The 19715-nt window shown below is 41.7% G+C and overlaps 1 protein-coding gene across 1 annotated transcript in view; it reads left to right on the top strand.

The window, feature by feature from the left end:
- The window catches only part of LOC139477388 (WSCD family member CG9164-like), a 64411-nt gene that overhangs the window by 3641 nt on the left and 41055 nt on the right, over positions 1 to 19715 (top strand). The gene's annotated exons all lie outside the window — the stretch shown is intronic.

The following is a 19715-nucleotide window of genomic DNA, read 5'->3' as shown; positions in this document are numbered from 1 at the left end:
GTTTTGATTTATGACAGGGAAGATGCAGATGAAAGCAACATATTACCATTAAACAAACGAGGAAGTGAAATGGTAATATCATGATCTTTTTATCAGATTGGTTTGTTCCTGAACTAAACTCTGGCATTTTATTTCTTCTGAATGGAAATAAATACGTTTTATAATTCTGAAATATATGAACATTTGAAACAAAAAAGACCTTCAACGTGAATGACATTGTACTCCTTGTAAAGTTCAATCTTCTATTGCCGTGCACGGGGACGTCGTTGTCCTCTGTGTGAAGGGAGCGACTTTTTCTAATTATATTGATTTTCTAAATTAGATTCTTGTTACTTATTTGCACAACATTTGTGTATTCCTGCTAAAACTGTAAATCAGGTTTGACTTGTTCGTGAAGTAAATAGAACCACAATCTGATAACGAGGCACATAAGCAGTCTTTCATGCAAGAGTGAGTAAGTGAGTGAGTGAGTTGAGTTTAACGCCGCTTTGAAAGATTTTCTAGTTATAACACGGCGTGTCATCTTAGTGGGAGGAAAGCCCGAAGTATGGACAAAATAATGTTCTACACTATCTGTGGCGTTATGTTCACATCATATACAAACTCGTAAACGTATACTGTTTATCCGGCCCCCATTGAACTTCTGACTTTAAACATCGAAAACGACGTAGTGAAACTATGTGTCATACTATTGTATGATACCGGCGACCACAAGGGTTTCAAACACACTGGTGTATCATTAGCACGTCTGGGTACCGGAGACGTAAATGGGAGGCGTCTAGTGACACGGTATTCTCTTAACATTCAATGATAAAATGGTACTAAAGCTCTAAACATGATCATTATGTCATTTTGAAACTTACGGAGGACACTAGCGTTAATGATAGGAGAGTAGTATCATCGACTCAAACAAAGGATGTGTTTGTGTACGATGCTACGCCGCCCGTATCAAATGTAAACCAACATGATTGAAAGAGTGAGTGAATATGGTTTTACGCCGTTTTAGCAAATTGATAGGCTGCATTTCTGGCCCTGGAATCTAGCTAGGGTGATTGATCCCTCTAACCAGTTGCACCTTACTGACTTTAAAAGAATCGCAATTCGAGAGTTACCTCCCTTTGTTGTGTAATGATCCGCGGATTGTGGATTCGAATAATAATTCTTACTAATTATGATCATTGGTGATTCAGCAACTGTGCTCATGGGTTTCACCAAAATGGTAAACGTCTAAGACCGGCATCATTTCGGGGTTTCCTCCCACATTAAGCGTACACGCCGCAATATCACTGACTACTTCCAAGCGGCATTAACCCAACTCACTGACTATTAACACCTCATCATGTGACACACATATGCTCTGACACTTGGTGCTCACTCCAACAGAGTTCAGTCGGTATATGCATATAATGACATTGACATTAGATACCGTATAGTTTTAAATTTCATACAAATAATGTATAATTTCTCCAATGCATATTGACCTACAGTTGCGTCGGTTTTACATGTTTAAAATGCACGTTCGGTATGGCAAGCATCCTGGCCAAGCATCAACTGCAGGAATAATAGCCTGACGTCATCATCATCCAGTAAACTACGTTTATAACGAACACGCTTAGAACGAACTGACGGATATAACGAACTTATTTTTCAGTCCAGACCATTTGTTGTATATATGTTGCATGTATGCTTATAACGAACCACGGTTATTACGAACTAAATTGAGTGGTCCCCTCGAGTTCGTTATAACCGTAGTTTACTGTAGTATAATTAGTTGATAAATAGTTACGTTTTAACTTTTTTTACTTTTATTCTCAGTCAATGACTGCAAATTCATTCGAAACAGACGCCGTTGAAATAATATTATACAATAAACGGGAATCCTCAAGGGGTTGTTTGTAGTAATAGCCACACAGGCTCAACACACATGATTGATGTTGTCATTACAGTATAGATCATACAGAACGTCTCCACACACGCAGTACACAATGCTTAGTCTGGTTGGAAATCGGGAACCCAACACGCAATCATCACACAAATAACTGCTTTTTTCAGACGAGCTGTATCACCCGAAAATGCTAGTAAATACCCCCCCCCCCCCCCCCCCCCCCCCCTACCCCCCCTCCTACATTAATTAATAAATATATTATAAATAAGTATAGTGTCTCGGGCCAAACATTTATTTTGTAGTTGAGTGAGTGAGTGAGTGAGTTGGGTTTAACGCCGCTTTTAACATCATTCCAGTTATATCACGGCGTGTCAGCTTTATGTGGGAGGAAAGCCCGAAGTGATGCAGGTCTAAGACGTTTACCACTTCGGTGAAACCCACGAGCACGGGTATGGTGTTGACAAACCTAGAAACATAATTTGGGCGAACTGGGATTCGAACCCACAATCATAGGTTTCTGGCGTGCCCAAGGGATGCAACTCTGCACAGCGAATCGCGGTGCCTTAGACGACTGGGCCTTCCGTGACCCCCTTTTGTAGTTGAAACCAACAGCATAGCGTGAAGGGACCCGTGGCAATCAGGGTTGGAATTGGGTTTCAGCAACCCATTCTTGTCGAGGCGGAGACTAAAGGGATCGGATGGTAAGGCTGCTGATTAGGTTGATTCATGTCATCTTCACCTAATTGCGTGGATCGATGCCCATGATATCAACCACTAGATTGTCTGGTCCAGACTCGATTATTTACAGACCGTCGTCATATAGCTGGGATATTGCTGAGTGTGGCGTTAAACAACAAACAAACAAAGGGCAAAAAGTATACTTCAATCTTTGATGGTGGCTTAGTCTAAAACAAACAACAAATGGTTATTCGATTCGTATTTGACACGGGTATCATCGTTGTTATCAAAACTCAAAAAGGATGTTTATTGATAAAAAAAATGGATAGTTCGCGCTTATTTTGTTCTCACTTTAAGTGATAGACATCGGCGGAATGGCGTGTTTTCACTTCACAAGTATTAGCACACACGCAGCTTTCTTCGTTAGTTTAGCATCGCGATATTTCGTGGTTCTATTGATAAAGTAACGTTCTGATAACGTTTTTAATGATTTGGTCAAATCCAAATGCTTTCTTTTGCCAGGGAGTTTGGTTTACAAAATGTTACTAAAATGAGTGACAAAGAACGAGGTGAGGTGAAATGGGGTTTAACGTCGCGTCCAAGATTATTGTATTTATATAGTGTGCATGTACGTGTGTGCGTGTGTGTGTGTGGCTGCTTGTACTAGTCCGGACTGATGCCGATTTATAGTGCTAGCTCACTGAGATACAATGCCGCTGTTTAACATGAATGCCCCACTCAAACACAGTATACTGACTCATTAATGCCGAGCGCCAGGCAGGGTAACAACAAGTACCATATTTTAACGTCTTTTGGTATGACGCGGTCGGGGATCGAACCCTGGACCTTCCGCTCTCTGGGCGGACCACTAGGCCACGGAGGCGGTCGACAAAGAACGATACTAATTGAGAAATAAACATAACCAAAACAGACATTTGATTGCCAAACGAGACGGGTGTCTACGTTATCCTGTATTCAAGAGCTTTTTTGTTTTTCAAGTCATGTATCATTCGATTAAGCAGGCCGGCGTGTTCTCATGCAACGTTTCAACCCAACCGCTTACTTCATGGAGGGTCGATAGAGGGACATTCGGAGCAATAATCCCCAGTTCGTATAATGGTTATGTTTGCCCTTCCTTGTAAGTGGGTCTCCGTCTCCTCTGCTTCGTGGCGTAATCGATGAGATAACTAATTCCGTCCGAAAGATACCCTCATCTTTCACTTGGCGCGTCACGTCAGGCCGTTCTGCATACGTGGGGCGTATTGTTGTAATGCTTAGTAAATATCCCTAACCAGGCTAATATTGATGATACAAGGTCAATTTCCGCTACTTTTGACAGACTATTGATGTAGATGACTCAAGTTTAACCCGCTGTAATTGCGCCGGTATAGAATCATTGGTCATTTCATTGGAAGTTCAGACAAGTGACTTTAGGGTGATTTGTCAGGGGGGTGTTCTTTCTCCCTATGTATTAGTGTTTTGATACTGTTTGTTTGTTATTTAACGTCGCACTCAGCAATATTCTATCTATATGACGGTGGTCTCTAAATAATCGAGTCTGGACCAGACAATCCAGTGATTGACATCATGAGCATCGATCCACGCAATTGGGATTCGATGACATGCATGAACCAAGTCAGCGAGCCTGACCACCCGATCCCGTTAGTCGCCTCTTATGACAAACATAGTCGCCTGTTACGGCAAGTAATGGTTGCTTAAGACCTATTCTAACCCGGATCTTCCCGGGTCGTTTTGGTGCTGACAGGTCATATTCGGAGCGCCAGTGTATACTGCTATTTAAACGTTAGTGTGAGGTAAACATAGCAAACAAACATATTTGGATTTTTATACAAGACTGAAGCTTACTTATTCTTTAACATAACTGGTGGGAAAGGCATTGTTCTCTTGGATCTTGTATCCGACCCCCTCCGTGGTCTAGTGGCAACAACGTCTGCCCGGAGTACGGAAGGTCGGTGGTTCGATCCTCGGCCGCGTCATACCAACAGACGTTTAACGATGCTACTTGCCTAGAGCTCAGCATTCAGGGGTCAACTCTGAGTCAGTATACTGTGTCTGAGTGGGGTATCCATCTTAAACTGCAGCATGGTACTTCGGTGGGCAAGCATTATAAAACTATTAAATTAGTCCGACCTAGTACCAGTCCCTCCCAGCAATATCATGGCGGGGGACACTAGAAATAGGCTTCACACATGGTACCCATGTCTGGAATCGAACCCGGTTCTTCGGCGTAACGAGCGAACGCTTTAACCATTTGACTACTCGACCGCCGCCCTCAAGAACAGAGCATCTTTCATGATTATATGCACACTATTAACTTTTTCGTTTCTTTTTCGCTCTTAAAAATCATTGGCCATGGAATGCCTATGCATGCATGGCATAGTATGATAATGCGTACAAAAAAAAGGTTATACAGAAATTATTCATTGCGTTTTTTTTGCGGTTTCCATGTATCACAATGATAAGCGCATGAGCTGCTGTTCAGCTAAGTGACTTTATGGGACGGACATGAATAATTTAATAAACTTAAATGATCCCTTTAGCGGTTAGAAAGGTCAAAACCCCCATCACTTTGAATTGTTTCTTTGGATTCCGAATGTAGCACTGCGGGATCCGACTGAAACATGTTTCTGGCTAATTGAATGTTATATTTGTGCCCAGAATTTCTCGTCACAGTACTTGGATTCCTTGATCGTGTCAAAATTGATACGTTGAAATTGGTGACTTTTCTCAAAGTGTGTCTGTTTTGTGTCTTGTGTTTGTGTAATTAGGGTTATCACTAACGGGTGGATTGATATCCATGATAATGTTCCATATAAATTTCCTTGCTTGTTCAAGGATATTGTAGGTTATAACATGTTACAGCATATATAACAGGGTTTAAGAATGTTTTACAACTACTGCCACATATCACATAGATATAACCAAAGGGAGTGTCTATATTAGCGTTAGTCAACACTGTATGTGACATAATACTAATAAGAGAGACAAAGCCCTTTCCATATTCATAAGAAATCTCGGATAAAAGCAGAGCCCATTGTAAGATCCCGAATATATATCATGAGCATGTGATTATGAATCACTATCAAATAGTGATGATACCAAGTGGTAGCGATGCGTTAAGCGTATCCTGCCTGGCACCTGTCACAAACACATGCAAGTGCAAGTCAATTTTTCGCATGACAAACACGGGAACATGTGGTACAAGTTTAAATTAGGGAATTGCATCGGACATAACTTCGGTCACTGATGCGGAAAATTTGGAAATGTTCTTCACGATTCTACCATAAAAATCTTTTGATAAGGAAAAAAACTTTTGATAAGGCCTTGAATGTTGTAATTCTGATCAAACAACTTTTGAGCAAGAGGATTTTGAGCCTGACGCTATTTGAAATTTTCGTACAAAGAGCATGCTAGTTTGATTGTATTTCAAACGTTGTGAAATGTTGACACAAATAGCTGAAGTTGTTGGGATAGTTGACACATGGAAAGCTGACGTCATGCTTTTATACAATGTCAAAGGTCATGTGCCCGTGTATTCCTCCTTCGGGAGTTGTATTCTTTATAGACGAGGAATAAGGGGGCCAGTGGTCAGGAGGCCACACGTCTCTGTAAAGAAGTGCGTCGATAATACCAGGATCCGCTGATTGTGTGTTCGAATCCAAGAATCGCCCCGAATATGATCATTGGTTTGACAGCATGCTGTGCTATTGGTTTCTCGGAGGAAGTGCACGTCTGGGACATACGTCACTTTGGGCTTTGCCTCATTAATCTGAACGCTGTGAACTCCGTCAAAACTCCTTTCATCTCGGGACACGGGTGGCCCAAACCAAACTCCTGGCAGCGACATGATCATGAGGATGACAAGGATTTTCTTAATATGATTTCAAATTACATCGAAAATCTTTTTTGCAATTTTAAGTCGGCATTGTTTCTTTCTTTGTATTTTTTGCAGATTCCTTTTTTCCCAGTTATTGATATAACGTAGTCAGGGTGGTCATAATATTGTTGTTTTTGTACATTAATCCAACTTTTTGTAAACACATGAGCATATAGATATATATGTCTCCGGGGAGACAACTCTGTCGATGTTTCCTTCGGGGTTTCTAATGGACCATATAGCTACCGGTATATGACAAACTCCATCGGTAGCTCTTGATATCCCTTTTCAAATGATCTGGTGCCATCTCCGTAGCTTACGACCAACCAAACTTATTTTGTCTTCATATATAAAAAATACGGATCGTGAACATTTTTGGGGATATTTTTATGAAAGTGTGTGCTCAGTATAACTTTTTTGTTTAGTATATACAATTATATTTGCGTTAACTACAGATTATATGACTTGTCTGACGTGTATTATTACTACTAGACAGCACATCTTTAATCCACACCATGCGCTCACAGGGCTTGCTCCTTCGGAGTCAAAAATCGATACTTTTTCGTCGCCAAATGATGAATATTTGATGAGAAAAAAGCACTTATCCTTTATGCTTTGTGACAGATCCCATCGCGACTCCGTAGATTGTCAATCCCAGTACTAGACAAATCAACGCTTCTATCGCCTGGCTGTCAACGTTAACCTTGACCTTGACCTTGACCCGGGGTACAGCCAACAAACTGTCACCATTGACACATGCCGTCTAGTGGGAACATGAGATGGACATAACTAGGTTAAATACCTCGCCCTTGTTGATCTTTCCAGGGGATGATATGTGTCGATGTTAGCGTTAGTTACAAAACTCGTGCGTTGATTGTCTCGTTGGGGCGTCTCCCAGGACGAGATCTAGCACTGCTAGCCTCGGTCTGATGTCTTATTCCTGTCTTGGTAAGCTTTAACGGTATCTCTATGGGGATAAGAATGGGGTTTAATGTATCAGCATTTCCTAGCTTGAATTCCGAGGGGCATCCTATCTTTGAAGGCGACCTTTAATCGCGGTGATAATCTAGAGGGACGACCAGGACTATTAATCTTGCATTACCATGTTTCTCAGATTTCTTTTCGAAGAAATGGTTACCAGGAACAAACACTCTCAGAGTCATGGATCCAACGAAACGTATGAGTCTAGAAATAGACTTCACTGATCATTTATAGCTGAATCGAATACCGTTCTGTCGCCAGGGTGTACAAACCTATCCAATAATGCGAAATACAAGTTAAAATATAAATGTCTGGAGCTTAAACGTGGTCATTTCTTGAAGCGAATCAGACAAATTCCGTTGGCGGGACCGTTGACTGAGGGTTCGTCAAGTCACCACCAATACATGTATGTTGCTGAGACTCCTGACGATTGCTAATGCACAGGGCATGTATGTTTAACATTCTGTTATTTACTGGTCATTGTGCATCCCTTAGAAACATACTCACGTTTTGCAATTGACGTGTCATATCAGAGCGTACATCCCTTCGGAGACGAGAGAGACACAGGTCTAGGTTAGTCAGCACAATACCGTGAACGTGGGTTTCACCAAAGTGGTGAACGTCTGATATCTGCATCACTTCGGGTTTTCCTCCCACATCAAGCTGACACCAACTCTGCGGCGTTAAAACCAACTCACTCACTCACTCTGAGAAGACAGATATTAGCATTATTACTAACTGTTACGGCGTTTTAAATTTACGAGAATACTTATCTAGAACAGACTACACACTCATTGGAAAGCCGGGGTCTAAGTCTAGGTTTCAAATGCCATTTAACATCATTTTTCAAACAATCAGATTGCCACACAATCTCTCCATTACCACAAAGAGATAGTTCTTGTAACAGAAACTTAATTACCAGAATTAAGTGTGGAATGTGACGTCATAAGATTGTCAACAGTACACGTGTCCTTCACAAAGAGAAAGTTCTTGTAACAGAAACTTAATTACCAGAATTAAGTGGAGAATGTGACGTCATAAGAGTGTCTACAGTACACGTGTCCTTCACAAAGAGAAAGTTCTTGTAACAGAAACTTAATTACTAGAATTAAATGTGGTATGTGACGTCATAAGAGTGTCTACAGCACACGTGTCCTTCACAAAGAGATAGTTCTTGTAACAGAAACTTATTTACCAGAATTAAGTGTAGAATGTGACGTCATAAGAGTGTCTACAGCACACGTGCCCTTCACAAAGAGAAAGTTCTTGTAACAGAAACTTAATTACTAGAATTAAATGTGGTATGTGACGTCATAAGAGTGTCTACAGCACACGTGTCCTTCACAAAGAGAAAGTTCTTGTAACAGAAACTTAATTACTAGAATTAAATGTGGTATGTGACGTCATAAGAGTGTCTACAGCACACGTGTCCTTCACAAAGAGAAAGTTCTTGTAACAGAAACTTAATTACCAGAATTAAATGTGGTATGTGACGTCATAAGAGTGTCTACAGCACACGTGTCCTTCACAAAGAGAAAGTTCTTGTAACAGAAACTTAATTACCAGAATTAAATGTGGTATGTGACGTCATAAGAGTAACTATGGTACGCGTGTCCACTGCAAGCCAATTAATAATCACAAGTGGTCTTGGCGTCGATATATAAATATATATCCCTCCTCTCACATGACGTAGCACGTCTATGACTTCAATATCCCACAGCCTTGCGAGAGACTGTTTAAATACGTAAGACCATAAACCTGTCTCGTTACCTAGTCTATCGGAATAATCGTAGAGGCATCTACATTAGGAATAATGCTGTTTATTGGTATTAGTTGTGCCTTTTCTTAGCAGATATGCCACCAGCCTATTTTGTCTTTAAAAGATGTAGCCTATTGGTCCGTGGTATATTGTCTAGTACAGTATGCAGCTATACATTAACATTCTGTTTAAAGCTTGCAGATGATGATAACTTAAGTTTTGTCACAATGCTTGCATAGTACAAAAAGGTAGATCAATGTTTAAACTGTTTCATTTGAAGGAGACATGAGCATGTTAAATTTTCAGGTGGCCCCTTCGTCAAAGGCGCCGTAATTAGTTGCAGAGTTGCGTCCCGTGGGTACGCCAGAAACCTATGATCGTGGGTTCGAATCCCAGTTCTCTCCGATTGTTTCTAGGTTTGTCAGCACCATACCCGCGCCATTGGATTTCCACAAAGTTGTAAACGCCTGAATCGCTTACACTTTCCTCCCACATTAAACTGACACACCGTGATAGAACAGAAGTAATGTCAAAAGCAACGTGAAACCCAACTCACTCACTGACTTATTGTTACTGTATTTATATAAGGCTCAATAGAAAATTGATTCTTGAACAATGAAAAAAGAAACAGTTTAATACAACCACACAATTCAGCATGTCAGTTCTGTTGATATGTAAAATCTACAAATTAACTTGATCACACCGCCGTCATGTCGGGAGATCATTACGCAGCGATGACGATCTCGTCTGTTGTAATGTTACTAGTTTAACGAAATGATTATGAATAATAATAAACTGATTGTTTGAGATGAATCGTATTCATGAATGTCTTCTGTGCAATGCCGTTCAAATTGTGCGAGTGGCGGCTGCTACCGGTAGAGCAGAACAGACTTATCCTTCGCGAACAGCTGCTGTCATCACTGATTTTCACGACTATTTTGCCTTTTACTCCCAATAAACATGTTTCGGGGGATGATGGAAACTGATTGTGCTCTGGTGTTGATCCATTCATATAATTTAACCGTTATTTTGCATTTTACTCCAAATAAATCTGTTTCGGCGGATGATCGAGACTGATTCTGCCCTGGCGTTGGTGTTTTATATTCGACGACTGAATTAAAAGCGTTATGGATTTTTATCATTAACACTTTATCATTGTGGTTGGCAAAAATGTCCAAGATATTTAGCGAGGACTAATCGAGTTTTGTAACGACTTTCCTCTATTTGATGAATACATCAGCTATTCCATTAAACTACTTGAAGGTATTGGACAAAAGACTCTTATTCGTGGGGAAACTGGCGTTCTCAGATTAAGTGAAGAGCTTAGAGCTAAAAGGGGCCAAAATGCACTTTGGCCCTTTTTGCATATCATTGCATAAATAACATCTATGAGTTCTTGTCTACCTGTAGAAAAAATATTGTATGCTTTCATTGATGCGTTTTTGAAATATAGCTACTTTAAATTCTATAAAAGGGCCAAAGTCAAGTTTCTAAACGGCCAAAGTCACTTTTTTAGATTTTGGCCCTTTTAGCTCTCATTTCCGGGTGTGGTTGAGACTGGTTGTCTGAGAGAGATTTTGAAAGTTCGGAACCTTATTATCATATTTCAACTATTTCAACAAAGTTGGCATTAGTTTAAATCATTTAAAAGTACTTCAATAGCATGTGTTTGTACTTTTAGTAGTAGTTTATCAATCTCACATGGTAAATCTCATGCAATTGCCTGAGGGTGAAAAACGGCAAAAAAACAGACACTGGCCCTTTCCGCCCTCACACAAATTAAAAACATAAGTATTTCCTTTTTTGAATGTTTTTTATAACAACATTTATATCTCTGCTGTCAGAATGCGTTAATGTCGAGCAATTTATCGGCGAAAAAAAGTTCATCAACATGCATAATATTATGTTTTTTCATCACTTTTCTGAAAACAGACTTATGGCTCTAAGCTCTTCAAGTGTGTTTTGCTTTTGTCAATGTATTCCAGCCGTGTCAGGTGGTAAGAATGAGATTCATACATTATGACCAAGTTAGGAATCGAACAAACGGACGCTTAAACAAACAGGCCACCCACATTCTAGTGTATTACAAACAGTAAGTGCGGTAAAATATAAGATATATGTACTCGGGTGATATTCCAGGACTTATCTTCAAGACTGGTATTGATTCGGGTTTTCATGGCAGTCACGTATTTTCACTTTCAAGATAACTTTTATTGTTTTTTTGTGTCGTGATTAGTGAAAGGTCATCGCTACATTGTCCACCCTCACGGGCATATTCTATACAGATAGAGCTGTTTCATTCATTATCTATGTCGAGATTGCTGGTTTAAGTTTTTGCATTATATCCAATCTATATGTGCTGCCTGTTCTCCGTGTTTACGTTCGTTTGTGTGTTTGTTTAATGCCGCACTCAGCCATATTACAGCTATATGACGGCGGTCTGTAAATATTCGAGTCTGGACCAGGCAGTCCTGTGAATGACATCATGAGCATCGTTCTACGCAATTGGGTACGATGACATGCATCAACCAAGTCAGCGAGCCTGACCACCCGATCCCGTTAGTCGCCTTTTATGACAAACATGGGTTGCTGAAGACCAAACAAACAAGCGCGTTTTGTCCAGTGATGTGTATACTGTATTTGAATTTATGATGAAAATGAATTATCAAATGTGATTATCAGCTGACGGTATATACACGATGTCCCAAGTAATAGTTTTACCGACTGAAGTTTAACGTGTGTTGGTAAGCTGTCTTGGCATTCCGTTTGATGAGGATATACAGTAAACTACGGTTATAACGAACACGCTTATAACGAACTGACGGATATAACGAACTACTTTTTTTGGTCCCGACTATTTGCTGTAGTTATATATGCTTATAACGAACTACGGTTAAACCGAACTAAAATTAGTAGTCCCTTTGAGTTCGTTATAACCGTACTTTACTGTACATGTGTTGAGGGTTCACACGTATCGTGTATCATATTGCAAGCGTAGTACTGAGGCGATACTGTGCCGTGACCACGTGTATCGTCACTGGCTTATTGGCCCTATTACGAATATCGGAGTGTTTTGTCTTCAACACCAGAGTGACAACTCATTTGTCACAATACGCTGTGATTGGTTTTGCCCCAAAGTTATTTAGCAGTCTTATTATGCCATCGGCATGTTGCAGACGGGAACGTCCGAAGTTGCAAGGACGATGGGTTGTAGGCGACGGACTGTTTATGATTTACAGACGCGCCTACAGCAAACGGGTACCACCGCTGATCGCCCTCGGCCAGGTCGACGACGTGTGACGTCACATGCAGAGGATCGTCAGACTGTCTTACGTAACCTCCGTAACCGATTTTTGACGGCTACATCAACCAGGAATTAACTGTTTAGGGGTAGACTGAGTGCGCAAACTGTTCGAAACCGTCTGAGAACTGCTCACCTTCAAGCACGACGGCCATACTACGGGCCGAGTCTGACTCAATTACACAGACGTCAACGTCAATTGTGGGCATAGCGACACTTACGGTGGACTCAGAGGAATTGGAATCAAGTCGTCTTCAGTGATGAATCCCGATTTAATCTTCGATTTGCTGATGGTAGGGCGAGGGTGTGGAGGCGCCGTCATGAACGTTACGCCCAGTGTTGTGTACAGGAAGTTGACAGATTTCGAGGCGGAGGTGTCATGGTGTGGGGTGCTTTCTGTGGCAATGCACGTTCTAGGCTTCTTGTCATCCGTGGCAACCTCAATGCTGCTGCTTACCGCAAACAGGTATTGGCACCAGAACTTCTGCCTTTTATGGCAGCACATGGACCCGGTTTGATCTTCCAACACGACAATGCCAGACCCCACACAGCAATTTTGACAATGAATTTCCTTCAGAATGAGGGAGTCAACGCCATGGACTGGCCGTCAAGGTCTGTCGACCTCAATCCCATCGAACACGTGTGGGATGCTCTTGGCAGAAGTCTGCACACTCTCCAGAACCAACCACAGAATTTGCAAGATCTTGGCATCATTTTGCAGCAACAATGGCGTCGTCTTCCCAATCATGTGTTCACAAGCATCACAAGGTCAATGCGGAGGCGTTGTGTGGCAGTTGACAACGCACATGGTGGCCATACACGCTACTGAACAGATTCTCGTGCTTGGGACTTATGATTTAAACTGTTGATGTTATTACCGAATACCGTAGGTGCTTTGAACAAATTATGGTTACCACCGATAATTAAAATCCTTCTCTGGACATTAATGATTAAAAATTACCTTCTCTGATACATTTGACCGTTGTATATCATATATGGGATTACTTTTAAAAATGTGAAGTTTGTAATTTGACTCAGTATGTATGGGAGGAAGCTCAATGGGACGTAAGACGTTATCGCTTTTGTGATAGTTCGACTGTTACACAGTAGATATATCAACACTTAGAATTAACGAAGTCGGCTATAGCAACTCATCGACTGAAGAGAAGTCGTGTATAACAACACTTCGACTGTTTCGAAGTAAATAAACAACACTTCTCTTATGACGGGGTAGCCTAGTGGTTAAAGCGTTCGCTCGTCACGCTGAAGACCTGGGTTCGATTCCCGACATGGGTACAATGTGTGAAGCCCATTTCTGGTGTTCCGCCTCCACGATATGGCTATAATTTCGTAAATGCGGCGTAAAACCATACTCACTCACCCACTTACCTTGTAGCGAATGTTTACATTACGTACGGTTTAAAAAATATGTAGTTAGATAGGGAAAGGACTTAAGCATCATTGGATAGGTGACCGCGTTTCGGCAGTTTGGTTCCTGGGAGTTCCTCCGGCTTCGGTCCTGCCCCACACTCAAGCATATGTAGCACACGCGGTGACTCCTTGGGCAGCGACTTTGTTCGAAATGTGCCTCTGTTCAACATGCAGTGAATGGGTACCCGTAGGACGAGATGGCTGTTAACTGTTTTAACGCCTAACAGGCAGCTTGAGTATTATACTCCCCAGGGAGGTGAGAAAGATTGTTGAATGCCCACTGATCCAGTGACCGGGGTACTAATAGCGCTTTGAGCATGCGCAATATAAATGGCCTATTATAATTTTTATTTTTTATATTATTTATATTACTATTATTTTTTATTATTATTAAAAAAATATTTTTTTACTATTATTATTATTTTATTATTATTGTTGTTGTTGTTGTTGTTGTCGGATGAGTGTGATTGTGAGTTTGCTGGTCACTTGCGTGTTTACTAAGTCGCTGGCAATTAATCTCACTTCCGTAGTTCATTTCCTATTCCGCTCGGACCTAGGGACCCATGTGTATTGATTTGAAAGACAAAGACCCACTTGTAAACTCCTTAGCGGTGTACTGGGAAGTGAAACAGTCTCGTCCCTGCGAGGTAAAAGGGTCATTTGTTATGTGAGAACGGTCATCAACGTGGCAGCAAGCTTATTGTAATGTCCGCGATCTGTTAGGGTTTGTCTGTGACGTGTCTGAACTGTTTGACACTCCCGGCGGAGTGAGAGCGATTCAGGTTCTACCGCGGCCTGGTGTGTAGGCGAATACCCAGTTGATGTAGGTCACAGGCATTTACCATTTTGGTGGTACCTATAAGCTCAGGTATGGTGCCAAACCAAACATTTTTGTGAGGCCAAATCTGGGGTACAAAATTGTCAAAGCGATCGCGCGTCATGTTAGAGTCCAAAGGTTTCCATTCCGAGTCTGTGCAATGTTAATCTCATATGTCTCCCGCCCACCACAGACATGCACACACGCGCGCACACGCACACGCACACGCACACACGCACGCACGCACGCACACACACGCGCGAGAGCACACACACGCATGCACACACACACACGCACGCATGCACACACACACATGCACACACACACACACACACATGCACACGCACGCGCACGCGCGAGAGCACACACACACACACGCATGCACACACACACGCACGCATGCACACACACATGCACACACGCACGCGCACGCGCGAGAGCACACACGCATGCACACACACACGCACACACACGCACGCATGCACACACACATGCACACACACACACACGCATGCACACACACATGCACACACACACACACACACGCATGCACACACACATGCATGCACACAGACACACGCATGCACACACACCTACACACACACACGTAGAGTGTCGTAAGTCCCTATGTTCTCAGACACATAACATGTTAACATACAACATGTTATCGTATACACTTCTTTGCAATGGTGATGTATTTGATACGCGTATCATAGTCATGTTTTTTACCTAAAACCAATGTTTCAGGTACTATTTTCAGCCTCGTAACGATTTGATGACGGTCGGATTTTAAAAAAAATTGATTTTCAAGTACAAACAGTAAACTACGGTTATAACGAACTGAAAGGGACCACTAATTTTAGCTCGATATAACCGTAGTTAGTTAAAAGCATATATACAGCATAACTACAGCAAATAGTCGGGACAAAAAAGTAAGTTCGTTGTATCCATCAGTTCGTTATAAGCGTGTTCGGTATAAACGTAGTTTACTGTACTTACTTTTGCCTTGCAGTTTAGTGATATACATATTCGGTACTTACTTGTCAGGTTTCTTATTTAATTTTTTCATGGTACAGACACATTGGGAATTCATTGCTGCATAAACTGTTTTATATGATTAAGCAACTTGTTGCCAAGGATGACATACCTGGTAATAACGAAGCCCTACACCAGCATCATTGAGTGAGTGGGTATGGTTTTACACCGCATTTAGCGATATTCCAGCAACATCACGACAGGGGACACAATTAATGGGTTTTCCCACCTGAACTTAAAAAAAGTAAAACCCGTGAGACCGAATCGTCTCTTTCATATTTAGATTTATCCATAAAGATCCAGAGTGACAAAACACTCCCCACAAGACTGTATGACAAGAGGGGTAACTTCAACTTTCCAATAGTCAACTTTCACTTCATGTCCAGCAATATTCCAGCAGCTCCACTTCACAACTTTTGGGATACAATCGAGCATGCTCTTTCTAGCATGATTTGAAAGGAGGTCATATACGACTCTTGCTCAGAAGTTGTTTGATCAAGGTTACAACATTCAGGGCTTCAGTAAAGCTTTCCAAATGTTTTATGGTAGACATGTGGAAGACATTTCCAAATTTGACGCATCAGTGACAAAAATGATGGCCGATGCAATTACCTATTTTCACTTGTACCATATGTTCCCGTGGTTTTGTTAGGTGAGCAATTGATTTGCCTTTGCACGTGTTTGTGACCGGTGCAACCTGTGGGGCAGGATACGCTCACCTTTTCGCGAACACTTGCTATCATCACTATTTGATAGTGATTCATTTGAATTGTACTACCGACTGCTTTAGGCAGAGATTTCTATTGGATATGGAGAGGGTTGTGTCGCTTTATTTCGCACATTGTACCCATGTGGAGAATCGAAACTAGGCCTACGGCGTGACGAGCGAACACTTTAACCACTAGGCTACCCCGGCGTCCCCTGTATCATTGAGGACGCATGACGTGTGTTTCCATCAGCATACAGATAATGATTTTGATGAGGCTGAATTTTAGTGGAATAGAAATATTTCCTTGCCAAACCAGGATGGTTAAGAAACGTAATATCAAAATACTCAATAGACTGAACTGCGTAAATAAAAGGACAAACCCCATTTCCATAATAACAGTAACATCCCGCAGTTGTGTACATTATCAGATCACTCCAATCGTGTAAAATAATTTCAAAATAAGGATCACGAGATTTCTGTCCAAATTTGACGCCATTTTGATTCATGATTCAGACAAATTGGTGATTCATCTCGAAGAATGAGTTTCTTTATGAAATCCTTTTATAGAAACGTTCACGACGTGACCAGATTTCCGCCATTACGGGGGAAATAGCTCTTACATTGTTAACAATTGCTCCTGCGTTCCATGCTACATGGATTTCTACATTGCAATATCGTGCACATGAAAGACCTACACTCAGCATCATTGATTCCCAGCAACATATGCCGAGTGCCCGCCTCCTCAGGCAGGGAGAGGATGAAACCGAGTTTTGCTAAATCGATAATGGGGACAAAAATTGGCTTAAGAGACAAGGAGTTTGCACATAGCCTTCTTAATAAACACAATTATGAAGTCAACAGCTGTCTGTTCCCATATGGAAAGCTAGCGATACGGTTTCACATAGTTTCTGTTTGGCTGGTGAGAAGCTGTTTGACATCAGTGTTCGATCTCACTGGTTGCTTGGGTACGTTGGTCCAGTCATCCAAGGCGCCGCAATTCGCTGTGCAGAGTTGCGTCCCTTGGACACCCTAAAAATCTATGATTGTGGGTTCGAATCCCGGTTTGTCCCGATTATGTTTTTAGGGTTGCCAGCACCATCTCCGTGCTCGTGGTTTCATCAGTGGTAAACGTCTGAGACCTGCATCACTTCGGGTTTTCCTCCCACATTAAGCTGGCACGCCGTGAAATAACTGGAATGCTTTTAAAAGCGTCGTTAAATCCAACTCACTCACTCACTCACTGGCTGGGTTACATAAGGTTGGAAACAAAGACCCAAGGAAGAGAATAAAAGGAACATCATGTATTACTTATAACGACACCTTTTTGGAAACAAAATAAATAACGTCACATACGAAAACAAATTAAAAGCAAAGTAGTCACAAGTGATGGATAACAACTTTTTTATAAGAATCTATACCGAAAAGTCGCCTTTACAGTAAATATAGAGGTTGTGTTCTAAATTTATAATCTGTGTATATATTGCTATCCGCCATCTTCTAAGTACCTAGCAAATAACTAAAAGCATATTTACAGCTGTTTGTTATTTCAGTCAAACCGATGATGGGTGGTTATATAGAGAATCTCACCCGAGTGTCTTTTGATATCAAATATATCAACACGAGTTGATAAAAGTGGAAAAATTCCGAGCCTGTGGCAGGTACAGAATAGGGTTTGGGCGGCGTGGTCCATGTTATAAATCTCATGTGACGTTATCGCATTGTTTTGCTTCTTACTCTAACCTGGACGATCACCACTCTGTGTCAAGTACTTTTTATAACATTGAGTTTCCCCGCGTCATGCCCTGGACCCACTTGCACAAAGCGTTGATAAGATCCCATACTTTAACATAGGCTTACGATAGTCTTAACGCTAAGATCACCTTGTTCAAGTGGGCCCAGGGCCCCGTTCCTCAAAGCGATCTTAGTACTAAGATGATTGTAAGTCCCATACTTTAACATAGGCTTACGATCATCGTAGTGCTAAGATCGCTTTAAGGAAGGGGGCCCTGGTCTCTGTGTGGGATTTAGCGAGGACTCATGAATGTATTTATAAGTATGTAGGGTCATATTGATGTGTTATAAATTTCAATACAAACAATGTCATTAAAATAAGGTCTTAGTTCTCGCTGCCAGGAGACACATGCTTAGCTGTTGCGAGAACTAAGATCTTATCTTAATGTGTTTGCTGTACACAAAAAACACATAACTCATTATGCTATGTTGATAACACTTTGAAAGGATCGTAAGATTGACTTAAACAATAAACAACACAGTTGAAAAGATAGTCGAGATGGTACAGTACAGAGAGACCGAGTTCGATTCCCTGTTTGGAGCTGTATTTTGGAAGGTAATTGCTGATTTGGAATGTTCTATATACCTACTATAGAAATGGCATCAGTTGTTTGATGCTTATAAAATGACTTGTATAAAAGTATAGACTCCGCTGACTTCACTGACTTGACAAAAGTGTCTCATTGTATCGTGGAGGGGTACCAGGAACACTAAGCTGCCAGACACGCTAAGGTATCAGACACACTAAGGTAGCAGACACACTAAGGTACCAGGCACACTAAGGTGCCAGACACACTAAGGTACCAGGCACACTAAGCTGCCAGACACACTAAGGTACCAGGCACACTAAGCTGCCAGACACACTAAGGTACCAGGCACACTAAGCTGCCAGACACACTAAGGTACCAGGCACACTAAGCTGCCAGACACACTAAGGTATCAGACACACTAAGCTGCCAGACACGCTAAGCTGCCAGACACACTAAGCTACCAGGCACACTAAGCTGCCAGACACGCTAAGCTACCAGGCACACTAAGCTGCCAGACACGCTAAGGTATCAGACACACTAAGCTACCAGACACACTAAGCTACCAGACACACTAAGGTATCAGATACACTAAGGTAGCAGACACACTAAGGTGTCAGACACACTAAGGTAGCAGACACACTAAGCTGCCAGACACACTAAGGTACCAGGCACACTAAGCTGCCAGACACGCTAAGCTACCAGGCACACTAAGCTGCCAGACACACTAAGGTATCAGACACACTAAGCTACCAGACACACTAAGCTACCAGACACACTAAGGTATCAGATACACTAAGGTAGCAGACACACTAAGGTGTCAGACACACTAAGGTAGCAGACACACTAAGCTGCCAGACACACTAAGGTACCAGGCACACTAAGCTGCCAGACACGCTATGG

This window comes from Haliotis cracherodii, unplaced genomic scaffold (assembly GCF_022045235.1).
Source record: "Haliotis cracherodii isolate W230 unplaced genomic scaffold, xgHalCrac1.p SCAF_33, whole genome shotgun sequence".
NCBI classification, from domain to species: domain Eukaryota; kingdom Metazoa; phylum Mollusca; class Gastropoda; order Lepetellida; family Haliotidae; genus Haliotis; species Haliotis cracherodii.
The sequence above is the reverse complement of the archived record's forward strand: the minus strand, read 5'-3'. Positions and strand labels throughout refer to the sequence as shown.